Below are 12,299 nucleotides of genomic sequence, written 5' to 3'. Positions count from 1 at the left end.
ACATGCCCTTGACCAGAATCGAACCTGGGACCTTTCAGTCCGCAGGCCGATGCTCTATCCACTGAGCCAAACCAGTTTCGGCATCTCCTCAATTTTTAACAGCCAGGCTGGTAGTAAGATCTCTGGGGAGGCATGCCCCGTTTCTTGATACATTATTTTGTTAGTAGAATTTCATCGAATGTTGTTGCTAAAGAAAGCTATAAAGATCTAGCCAATTAGCTGTTATTTTCCTTTACCCCAAGCTTCTAGAAAAAGTATTCCATTTCTTGTTGTTCTACTGACTCTTTAACCCACTAGAATCTGGTTCATGTCCCAGCTGCTCCACTGAGACTGCAATCTCTGTAGTTACCAATGGTCTCTGCGATGTGAGATTCCCAGGACACTTTTCAGGCTCCATCTTATTTCACCACTATATAGGAATTTTCACTGTTGACTGCTGCTTCCTTAAAACTCTCCATTCTCTTGGTTTAGTGACATTGACATTTTTTCCTCCTATCTCTGGGACCAATCTTTTTATTTTTCTCCTTCATTAACAACATTCCCTTGCCAGGGCTGACCAGCAGACCCTGAGCGATGGATGAATGGATTACTCTGACAATGTTTGCTGTGAAAGGGAGGCTAAGGGACTGCCTGGCTATAGCAACCAGACATCCCTGATTGCCTGCCTCATTGGGCTTTTATTGCAGTTTTTATCTTTAGATACAATCAGTAGGGTGAGTTAATTTTGGAGGACACATTTGTTTGCATTGTCCTCAAGACAAGGGCACCCAAAGATTAGGCATAAGGATTCCAGTAAGCACCTGGGGGTCTGCACATGCACAGACTTGTTTAGAAAGGTCAAGGAATAATTAGAGGCACCACCTTTGACACGCCCCTAAGTCTGCCCTAAGTCGGAATTCTGATAAACAGGGCAGGCGACCTTTCATACACTTCCCTTTTCTCAGAATGACCTCCTTACAAACTTTCCAACCAAGTCTCATGTGCTCTCCAAGATTCCCTCTCCCCCTACCTATTTGTCACATGGATTAAAGATTCCCAGTCTTATTTCAACGCAGACATTTCTCCTGAGTTCCAGCATCTCCACTTGGAGGTCTCATACATATCAGAAAAGTAGCATGCCCCAAATTAAACTAATAATAATCCTGGAATTTTTTCTGTCCCTCTTCTTCCACATCAAGATAGTTCCTAAATTATGTCAATTCTACATCCCAGTAGCCCATGAATCTTCTCCTTCTACTACTCTCTTTTCTCATTGCCACTGCCTTAGTTTAGGCCCTTGTCAATTCGTATTTGTGTTTTCATAGCCATCTCAGAGCTGGTCTTGTTGCCTCTACCTTGTGGATGAATATTTCTAAATCATTACCCTAATCATGTAACTCTTTGGCTTACAACTGTTTAATAAGTTCTCTTTTCTTTGAGAAGGACTCCACATTTTATGCATGCCATTCTCGACCCTGCGTAGTTTGCCCTGGACCCATCTTTGCCTATCCTCCTCTGTGCCCTTCCTTCATTTGCAATCTACAGTGTCATCATCCTTTACTATCTCAAAAATGCCATGCTTTGCAAATGTTCTCCCACAGACCTAGAAAAGCATCCCTCTATCTTCATGATTCAGCTCAGACATCAGTTCTCCTACATGGCCTTTGCCCGGGCTCTCAATAAGTGTGATGTCATCTTCCACGATCCTATAACATTATACCTCCTACAGATACAACACATGATTTTGCAACTTTTATTTTTCTTATTTGTCTGCCCACTGCACAGTGAATTTTTTAAAATTCTATTTTGTCACCATTGCCTAGCAAAGTTTCTGGCACGTAGCATGTGGTTATTAATTATATAATGAATGAGTAAACAAATTAATATATTTTGTAGATGAGAAAATGAAGACCAAAAAATAAGGAACTTTTTAAAGACCTGAACCACCTCTAGAGGGCTCCAGGCCAGATCTAGAACTTTAAGACGCCAGTACAGCAGTTCTCAACCTATGGGTCGTGACCCCTTTGGCGGTCGAATGACCCTTTTACAGGGGTCGCCTAAGACCATCCTGCATATCAGATATTTACATTACGATTCAAAGCAGTAGCAACATTACAGTTATGAAGTAGCAACGAGAATAATTTTATGGTTGAGTCACAACATGAGGAACTGTATTTAAAGGGTCAGAAGGTTGCGAGCCACTGCTCCAGTAGGATGTGGTCATGTGCCAAAAATGATTGTTGCCCTGTCATTTCATCCACTTTAGCCATTCAAGGGAATTGTTCTACCAGTAATGTACTGGTGTCCGTTGATATTGATTATAAAAGTAAGCAGGGGTTAACAAAAGAGGCATGAATTGGGCACCCTGGATTCCAGTCTTCAAAGGAATCAGCCTTGTTGATTTTTATTCCAAGGTTTCTGGAAAAACAGAGAACACATTATAGGATTTTTAATACTTGTCTTCTGCTACAAAGAAGAAAAGCTGGTGAATGCTAACAGGCAAGATTAGACCTTCATATGTTTTCTAAATGTCTGATGCTGCAGTCAAGACAGGATAATTGTTTTCTCAAAGGAAGAATTTGAATTTGAAGGCCTTTATGACAAGCTTGCCAAATGTCCAAGAGAGAAAAGGATTACACCAAATCCTGGAACGAGTTCTCAACTATAGATCAAATGATTTGACTAGAGAATTTAGAAGATTAAGAAATATGCAACTATATGAAAATATGTATAATATTCAATTCCACAGGTTTTTAATTTCCAGAATGTTTTCGGTAGAGAGGTATTTATTTTATTTCAAATATTAGATTTACAATTTAAACTCAGCTATGGGTCTAATACACAGTGGCATTGAATCCTGAGTCCACAGTATTTAAAAGAAAAATGGTTTATTATTTTTTATAATATAATAACCAATGTGTTAGACTACAAAAATACAGGGGACAGGGGACTAAGCTAAAAAGAGAAGATTTTTTTATTATTATAGGTCAGCTTTTACTTAAAAGAAAAAGTAAGAGACTAGACCATCAGCCCACTTTCTGCTTAAGAATTATGGTTTATGGAAACTCCTTGTCTTTTTTATTCTGAAATAACTCCTCTAGTTGACTAAAATATCTTTTACAAGAATTATAAAAACTGTCTCTTGAGGAACAGTTTATATCGGCTGTTGGGTTTTTCTGAAGTTGTTTGCATGTTTGGTTGAATTGCTGATGTGCGTACCAACAGGCTGCAGAAACCCCTCTGAAGCACCTACTCATACTTATAAGAATTAGCTAAGGGCAGCACTGGACAGGAAGGTAAAATAACGTTTTTCTTTGCCACCTCCATGTTTCATTTCTAAGCATAATGTACTTTAGCAAGAGGACTGACTATTATTTCCCAAATGCTAGAAATGAACAGAGTTCTTTGAAATCAGTCGTTTCAAGATCATATTAACTAATATTTGAAGAAAATGAGCTCATAAAAGCAATGAAACTGTTCCTCCTTCACCTTGTTTAACAGTTTCACAAACATTTATTTAAAGCCTGTTAGGAGCTGGGCTTGCAAAACAAAAGAAAAGAGTAAAATAGTGCTCTTGTCTCTTAGGGATTCAAGTTTAGTTCACAGAAATGTGAACAGAGGGTGACAATTTAGAAAAGATAATGGTTGGGGTGGTTTCCTTCAGGAATTGAAAATTGAAGCATAAAGGTTGAGCCTTTAAAAGAGAAGCAGTTCCATGGGTTAATCTGGAGGACATTATACTTAGTGAAATCCAGTCCCAGAAGGACAAAGACAGCAGGATTCCACTTACATAAGATTCCTAAAATAGTCAAACTCTAGAAGCGAGGAACACAATAGTGGTCTCCAGAGGCCGGAGGGGGTGGGGGGTATGGAGAGTTGTTATTCAAGGAATATAAAGTTTCAGTTATGCAAGATTAATAAATCCTAAAGTTGTACTATACAGCATAGTGCCTATTGTTAACAATATAATATTCGCTTCAGAATTTGTTAAGAGGATAGCTCTCATGTTAGGTGTTCTTACTACAAAAACAAACAGAAAAACTAAAGGAAACAAACTGGGAGGTGTTGAATATGTCAACTTAACTGTGGTGATTGTCGCACGGGCTAATTGCTTAAAAATTCATGCTAAAATTATATACTATTCATTTGAGGGATATTACTTATTATTTGATTGCTATTTGATAAGAGAGATAAAATGTATATCACTTTATATTTTAAATTGTCTGCCCTTAACTGTGTGCCTTTGTCCAAACTCATTAGATTGCAAGCACTAAATATATACAGTTCTTTTTTTATCAGTTATACCTGATAAAGCTGTTTATTAAAAGGTGACAAGGTTTTTCCAGTAAAGTAAATAGAGGGGAAAGAGAATGCAAGCCAAGTACTGTTAGTAGAGGGAAACAGCCTGAACAAAAACAATTAAGTGCTGAATTTCTGGGGACTGGCGGCAGGCGGGCTGCGCACGCAGTTCTCTCACAGCACTGACAAGTCAAGCCCAGGCAGGGTCCTGGTCAACCTCATGTCAAGCCGCACGGTCATGCAGCAATACAAAACCTGTGAAGAGTTCTCAGTGGAGCGTCCCATGCCAGATTTCATTGATAGGTTACAGTCTAGTGGCACAGCAGAGTTGGGTTGTTCAGAGAATAAGCACCATTCATTGCAGCTATCATACTATTTACTATCGTTTTAATATATTTTTATTATTGATAATATTACAGATATGCCCCATCCACTTCCCCTTTAACCCCCTCCTCACAGTCCCTACCCACTCCCCCAGGTCTTCACTATCCTCTTGTCCACATCCATGGGCTATGCATCTTAAGTGTACAAGTTCTTTGGTTTATCTCTTCTAGTCTATTTACTATTTTTAAAGTATCAGTAGACTATTTTCTTATCTCTGCTAAGATGTCCCATGGGACTATTTGTATTTTTTAACACTTGTGAACATTTTTAAGTCAAAATATTGCATTTTATTTGTTTGCCTTTTTCAACATTGGACTCTATGTGGCATGAGCCCCATTTCACAGCAGGAAGGAAGGTAATATGAGAAAGAGCTAAAACACTTCTGGTTGAGACTGGGAGATGGTGTATGACTCACCCTAGTGGCTTGCGTGTGAGATCCCTGAAGCACGTGTTAGAATTTCTTAAGACAATTTGAAATGTAAAAATATACACATTTTATCTTATCCAATAGCAATCAAACAATATGTGCTATCCCTCAAATGAATAGTATAAAATTTTAGTATGTGTTTTTCAGCAATTAGCCCTTAGAAAAGTTAGAGGGGAAAAACTTCAGTGTAATTATCTGAAAAGAACCAAAGAAGAATAAGAGTTACTAGGAGGCATGGATCCTTTAATAACAGCATACTTTGCTCAATTTCTTCAAGAAAATGTTCTTCCCTGTGGGGCTTTAGAGATGCTCCTTCAATCAAAGACAGTGTTGTTATTTAGGGAGTGTCAAAGAAATTTTTTAAAAATAGAACTAAAAGAAATCTCGAATGGCCTGAAGCAACTCCCATAATTAAAACATTTTAACCAATTTTTTCTACTTGTGAATCTTGGTTCTGAAGCCAAATTTGTATTTTCTCACTTTTTAAAGAAAGATTTGTACCAAAAAGATATGTTGTTTACAAAGAATAATTTTTCCCCACAACTTTCCATTTAGCCTATACTGTATATATATATTTATGGGAGGAAAACCTCTTTCCCCCTGAAAGAGTATATTTCCTAGGGAAAAAATATTCTTATATGAAATACTTACAAAAACTAGATCTAGTGAACTAATGTTATTAAATTGTCTTGACGAATTGGTGTTTCATCAAAGCCATACATATTCCTGCATTTAAGCTCTTCATCTCCCCACATTGAATAGCAATTTTTCCTCTCTTTGGGGAAGACTTAATTGAAATTTACACATATATAATCTAAATATAATGAAATTAGGGGCCCAGTGCATGAATTCATGCACCTTGAAAGGAACTGTGGGCCACGAGGCTGTGGTGGGCATGGGGGTGAGTTTCAGCCCATCTGCCACAGCCCCTGGTCCCCTATCTGCCCGCAGCCCCACTTCTGCTGCTGCTGCTCCCATGCACTGAGGGCACTGGCCCTGCTTGCACCCGCTGATGGCTCTGAGCCATCAGGACCCTGGCTGGCAGTGGGTGTGAGCATCAGGTGGGACCATGGCACGTAGGAGCAAAGAATTTTCAGTAACCACCAGAGGCTCACCCCGATGACAGCAATCAGCGCCCCGCCTTGGTCTGGCACCACCATCCCCCACCCCTACTCACCTGCTCCACAGTCCCCACCCCAGCAGATGCCCACCATGTTCCACACTTTGACACCTGCTGCCGATGCCCACCATGTTCTGTTCGCGCCCCCTGGTGGTCAGTGCACATCATAGCAACCAGTTATTCAGTTGTTCCACCATTCAGTCTATTTGCATATTAGCTTTTTATTATATAGGATTATCCTTAATCAGAATGCTTGTAATTAAAGAGCACCTAACTTGTTAACAGAGCTAGCTACAATACTTTATGATGAACATATTTTTTTTATAAAGCATTGGTCCAGCTTTTTCTTTGATCTTACCTATAAAGGGGAAAAGCTTCCAAATGTCCCTGAATAACTTCTGCCGTCTCATTTTGAATGAATATTCTTCACTGGAAAGAAACCATTAAGTAGAGATGTCTTGGATTGCTAATACCAGCAAATACACTAAAATTATGGTAGAGAGCAGTTTTTTCATAGAGGAAGCATACAAGCATTAAGCATCTCCCTGGGGGAAGAAATAGCACTAACAAGGAAATAAGTTCAAAGGAAAGGAATGGCTCAGGAGAGCTTATTACTGCACTAGCTCTGCTTAGGGTACTCTCCTGCCACTGCCTGTGTCAGCCTCACAGCTATGGTGAGAAGCAGAAATTATCCTCAATTTATAATGTCCAGGGTCACACCAGTGTAAGTGGGGGCAGCCAGAATTAACACCCAGGAACTGATCCTTAAGCCCAACTTCATTCTACTGGATCACAGGTGTGAAAGATAAGTTTCCAGTTTACAATTACTAGATCAGCTTTACTTTTCACACCACACACAGAGAATGGTTTGATTTTTCCAAGGTAACTCATGGCACTGCAAAGCCATAGGACAGGGGGACAGTGTAAGACAGTGAGGAAATGAATCCTCCCCACGAGTGTGTCCTTGGACAATTCGCTTGGCATTTCCATGTCAGACTCCCTTTTCCTCAAATTTGAAATGACAGTACCTGCCACGTCTACTTAACACAGTTGCTGGAAGAATCAAATGCCAAGTCTGTGAAAGAACTTCCTTGTAAATGTAAGATTCTATCTAAATACACTTAAATCCATTGCTCTTTCTGAACATCCATTCACTCACATAGTATTGTAGATATAAGAGATTGTCTTGAATCTGTAACTGGGCCAACACATTTTTTTGTCTTACCAATTTCTCAAAATCCAATTAAACATTTGAAAGACTTTCAAATAATTGCTAAAATGAAAGACCATATGCTCAACATGGAATAGTTATTCTAGATATGCAAATCTACTCACGAAGAGATACATAAAAGTTACTCACAATCCGGTAGTAGTAGTACTAACAACCAGGTCTAAGCATTCAGGGGTTTTTTCTTCTCTGATTTACAGCCTCTACCTTGCTTGTGGGGCTGTTTATCCATGATCTGAGCTGTTGCATTTTATTAGTTGTGATCTTCTCTAAGTCTCAACTACTATCCCTCACACTCTAATAAAAATTCCTCTTCTTCTTTAAAGCCTTCTTGTTATCTGAGTAGAATAAGCAACAGAAAATAGTGGCTTTATGTTATGATAATGAGACTTGGAAAGTCTTGAGACTTGAAATGTCTTAGTTTATTTCAAAATATTCTGGTTTTTCGTTGCTTTAGAAAAGAGACGGGAGCAGCTGAGAATAAGGCAAAGCAGAAGGGAGGGCAGGAGAGTTTAACTAATGAGCCATTAAAGGACTTACAATTAGCCCATCCATTTGACGTTAACTTTACTTCTCAGTCATCATCACTGTAAAAAGTGTTTATTTAAAACCACATTAATTTTAAGATGTGTTATTATTTCTCTCTGTTCCAGGCAGGGCTCTTGATTTTCTTTCTCTTTTTTCTGGCATTGTTTTTGTGCATTGTTTCATTATTGCAGCATGAGAATTGAACAGTGGGCTCAAATGTGTCCCATTTCAGTGCATAGCAGTTTTTGTTGAAAACAGAAATTTAAGAAATTTGTAATGTGGGGCAGCAGCTCCCTCTACTGTTTTCACTGTAGAAGCTCTGAGCAAAGAATGACACTTCACAGGCCTTTGAAGGATGTCCAAAGTATGGAAATTTTTCAGTGTTTGATGCTTAATTGTAAATCTACATGATTTTCAAAATTTACTTTTAGGGTTTTGTTGCATTTTCTGCTTATCTTGTATTTTAAATACAAATGCTGTTTCATTACAGTCATTTTCGATGTCAATGAGATGCTCTCTTGAAGTGAAAGCCCTTAGCTCATGGATCTTTAATGCCCATCTCTTGTAAAATGCTGAGAAAACTCTACAGTGTTAATTACTCATTGATCATAGCAAAACACAAACTACAGACAAGGCCTCTACCTTCAGGAACTTACACTGCTGTGTGGGAGGGGGCGCAGTGGTTAATAAGCAATTCAATAGGTAGACAAACAATTTCAGTTTAGCATGAGGAGCTATAGGTATAGGGGAATTGAGTGGGTATGTGAGAATGATTTGGAAGGAAGAATTGTTGCTCTAGATATGGTGGTCCTGGTGGTATCTCTGAGTGACTTCTAGATGACATTACAGTAAAAGGAGCTAGCCATGTGAGGGCCAGAGCAGGAACTTCCCACCCAGAAAGATCAGGGCATCAAAGGGCCTGAGGTGGGAAAGAGCTGACTGTATTTAATAAACATAAAGGAACTAGGAGAAGAATAGTACCAGAAAAGATTTTGCAGCCGAGTGGCTGTTATCATGTAGGGCCCAATGAGAGCAGAAATGGGAGTTGGGGGTTGAGGGGTATTAATGGTAATAAGAGGCAAGGAAAATGGTCAACATGTCACATCTCTCTTTGTAAGTCTTGTTATTTGTGCTTGTACCTGAGATTAGATTTTTAGAGGTTAGATTTTTATTTTGATGTGATAACATCATTGTTTCTACTGATAATTCTAATGGCTACATCATTTTTAACAGATTATTTTTAGTATTTACATACATAGGGAGTAGGTTTGTTTGCTTAGAGAAAACAAGAAAACTGACAAAGCTTTGTTAGTAGCCCATTTAATTTTAACCTTGCCTAAATTCAGTGGATACTGCATTTTTCCTTAAAGATTGAGACTCTAATTGCATATAATAAGTCCATTTTGTCCTGTTGCTTCCTTTCTGATAAGTTATGGGTTGGATCAGATGAACAGCCATAGCAATGAACATGTATGCCTTCAAAACACCATAGAACTGTACCTGTACCCCATGATCTATCACTATCCTCAACTCTTATGTCTTCTATCTCCAACTTTATTTATTATATACTGTGAACTCGAGGTGCAAAGTTATTGTTTTCCACATATAGCAAGACCCACTTCTGAAACAAATTAGTACCCCCAAACATTTTGGTCTGCTAAATAAGAGAGATGACAAAATAAATGTCTGATTAAAACATTTGATTCCTTGTCAAACATCCGGTAGATGACTGTATGTATTTTGAGGCTCTTATGTCTCAATTGGGAATTTAATTCATATTCTTAACATCCCTTCCAGGAGCCTTGAACTGATCAGGGTTTTGTCATATTTTTCACTGTTCCTCTCAGCAGAGAATCTTAGTCTCTTGGGTCTATTAAATAACCAAAGGCCACGGACTGTAATGATAATATCTTTAGAAAAAAATGAACCTAACCATTTATTTGAATCAATGGGTATAGTAATTCTATTTCTTAAAATTAAGATGACTTTCTTAGATTTAAAAATAAAGATACATAAGATCTATAAAATGGAGACATGGCCAGTTAATCATTTTATTGCCACTTGTTCCCCACTAGGGTCATGGTCCCAGACAAGACAGCTGTTGCCAACATTGCTGACATTCCAGTGTCACCTTGTGTTGCCACAGAATACGTAGACATGCAAGTGAGGCAGCTGAGGCTATTAGGTTGTGAGTTTGAAAGCTAGCACTAGGGTCCGATTCCCTAATTACTCTTTTTCTCTCCCTGAGCAGCAGCAGTGGGACATGAGTAGCCACTTTCTGACTTCCTGGGTTTTTTACTAATTATAGCTCCACTCTGGAGAAACAGGATTTTATCTTACAGCCACTACCTGCTTTTTTCATCTTGGATTATGTTTTTGAAACCAACTACTAAGACATCTGAACTGACATGTATTCTGTATAGCAATGATAGAACAGAATATTTAAAATCCTTGGTATAGCCACCAAACTTATTATTGGTTGGGCCAGGGCATGGATTATGCACCATTTCTCTGTGGTGGGTAGACATTAAGGTTTTAAAACATCTGATTGGCCTTGGAGAAGATGTTAAGAAAGGGAGATTTATTTCCTAAGTAACCATATAGTTTGTATTGGACGATAGAGTTTTCAAAAGTGTCTCCTTACAGAAATTTAATTTTACCACTGTATGGTTCTGTGAGGTGGGCAAGAAAAGATTATGTCCATTTTAACAATAAGAAAACTCTGGGCCTTGGACAGTAAGGGGCTTTGCTAAATCCCTACAGTCAGTTTTCTCTCCTGGAACATGGCAGGAGACTGTTCTGATCAAAGGAAATACTGAAAGAAATTATGTGACTAGAGAAGCAACAAGTTTTCAGCATTATCTGGGGCATCTGAAACATGGAAGGAAATTTGATAGAAAAAAATTTGCAGGAGCTTTAGTTTTATCTGTATGTTTGTTAAAAAGTAAAAAGATCTGAAGTAAATATGGCAGATGTTTCGGATCTGACAAGATTGGATTGTGGATTCATCAATACTTATTGTATAATTTTCTATACTTTGCAGCATACTGAATATTCTAAATTTATTTTCAAAAGTAGAAAAATCGTTTTTATGGGATTAGCAAAGGTTAATATCACTAATTATTCACTGGCCTAGAGTGTCAGTGTCTGCTCCTCTGACTGAACTCTTTTGTGGAATAGGCCTAGGTGTTTTAAAAATCAAATAATTAAGTATTTTTTACTAGAACTGCCCTGAGTATGCTCTCTGTAACCATGGTGCTCACTTGAGCTAACAGTTGTTATTTGCAGATTTATCCTTGATATAACTGATAGATCAGAGAGAAATCTTGATGTTACACATTCAAGTTGAAAGTGGAGACTACAAAACACCCACCCCAGTAAAACCTACAGATTGTTCGTTTTGCTTTTTACCCCAGACCTGTTCAGAATGTCCCCAGCTATTCAAATTTTGCCCATGCTCTTGGCTTCTATGTAACTGCTGGCAGTGTATAAGCCATGGCCATCAGCCTGGGTATCTTAAGTCCCAGCAATTTGCCCTGGGAAATGCATTTTCCTTGCACAGGAAGCATTGTCATTCTACCAACATTTTAATATATATTATTGATTTCAGGAAGGAAGGGAGAGTGAGAGAGAGAGATAGAAACATCAATTATGAGAGAGAATTATTGATCAGCTGCCGCCTGCACACCCCACACTGGAGATCGAGCCCACAACCCCCAGCATGTGCCCTGAACAGGAATCAAACCATGACTTCCTGGTTCATAGGTCGACATTCAACCACTGAGCCATGCCTGCTGGGCTCTACCAACACTTTTAAAGAGAGTGAATGTTATCACTTAATTACAGTAAATGGAAACTCAAAGTATTTTTTTTTAAGAGGAAAGGAGAGAGAAAGAGAGTTAGAAACATCGATCAGCTGCCTCCTGCACATCTCCCACTGGGGATGTGCCTGCAACCCAGGTACTTGCCCTGGACTGGAATCGAACCTGGGACCTTTTAGTCCGCAGGCCGCAGGCCGACGCTCTATCCACTGAGCCAAACCGGTTTTGGCATAACTCAAAGTATTGATAGGTGCTGCTATGTGAGCCAACTTCCCTCCAGATTTAGGTAGAATATTGAGAGATTCCTGACGTCAGACAGGGGGGTAGAGGTACCTGGCATACAAAACCAGGTATAGGTTTTGTTGGTAATGAGCTTTGGGGGACACCACTGGATACAAATAAGTTGTTTCACTCATTTCCATCCTTACTAGTTTTCATGCCCCTGTGGCTTTATCACTTTGTGCTGGGTCAATGGTGCTGCTTCTGTGGGATGGCAAGGCACTCAAAATTCCT

General features: G+C 38.9%; 1 protein-coding gene across 1 annotated transcript in view; it reads left to right on the top strand.

The window, feature by feature from the left end:
- COL19A1 (collagen type XIX alpha 1) overlaps positions 1-12,299 on the top strand; it is a 300,284-nt gene that overhangs the window by 195,574 nt on the left and 92,411 nt on the right. The gene's annotated exons all lie outside the window — the stretch shown is intronic.

This window comes from Myotis davidii, unplaced genomic scaffold, assembly GCF_000327345.1.
Source record: "Myotis davidii unplaced genomic scaffold, ASM32734v1 scaffold803, whole genome shotgun sequence".
NCBI classification, from domain to species: Eukaryota; Metazoa; Chordata; class Mammalia; order Chiroptera; family Vespertilionidae; genus Myotis; species Myotis davidii.
The sequence above is the reverse complement of the archived record's forward strand: the minus strand, read 5'-3'. Positions and strand labels throughout refer to the sequence as shown.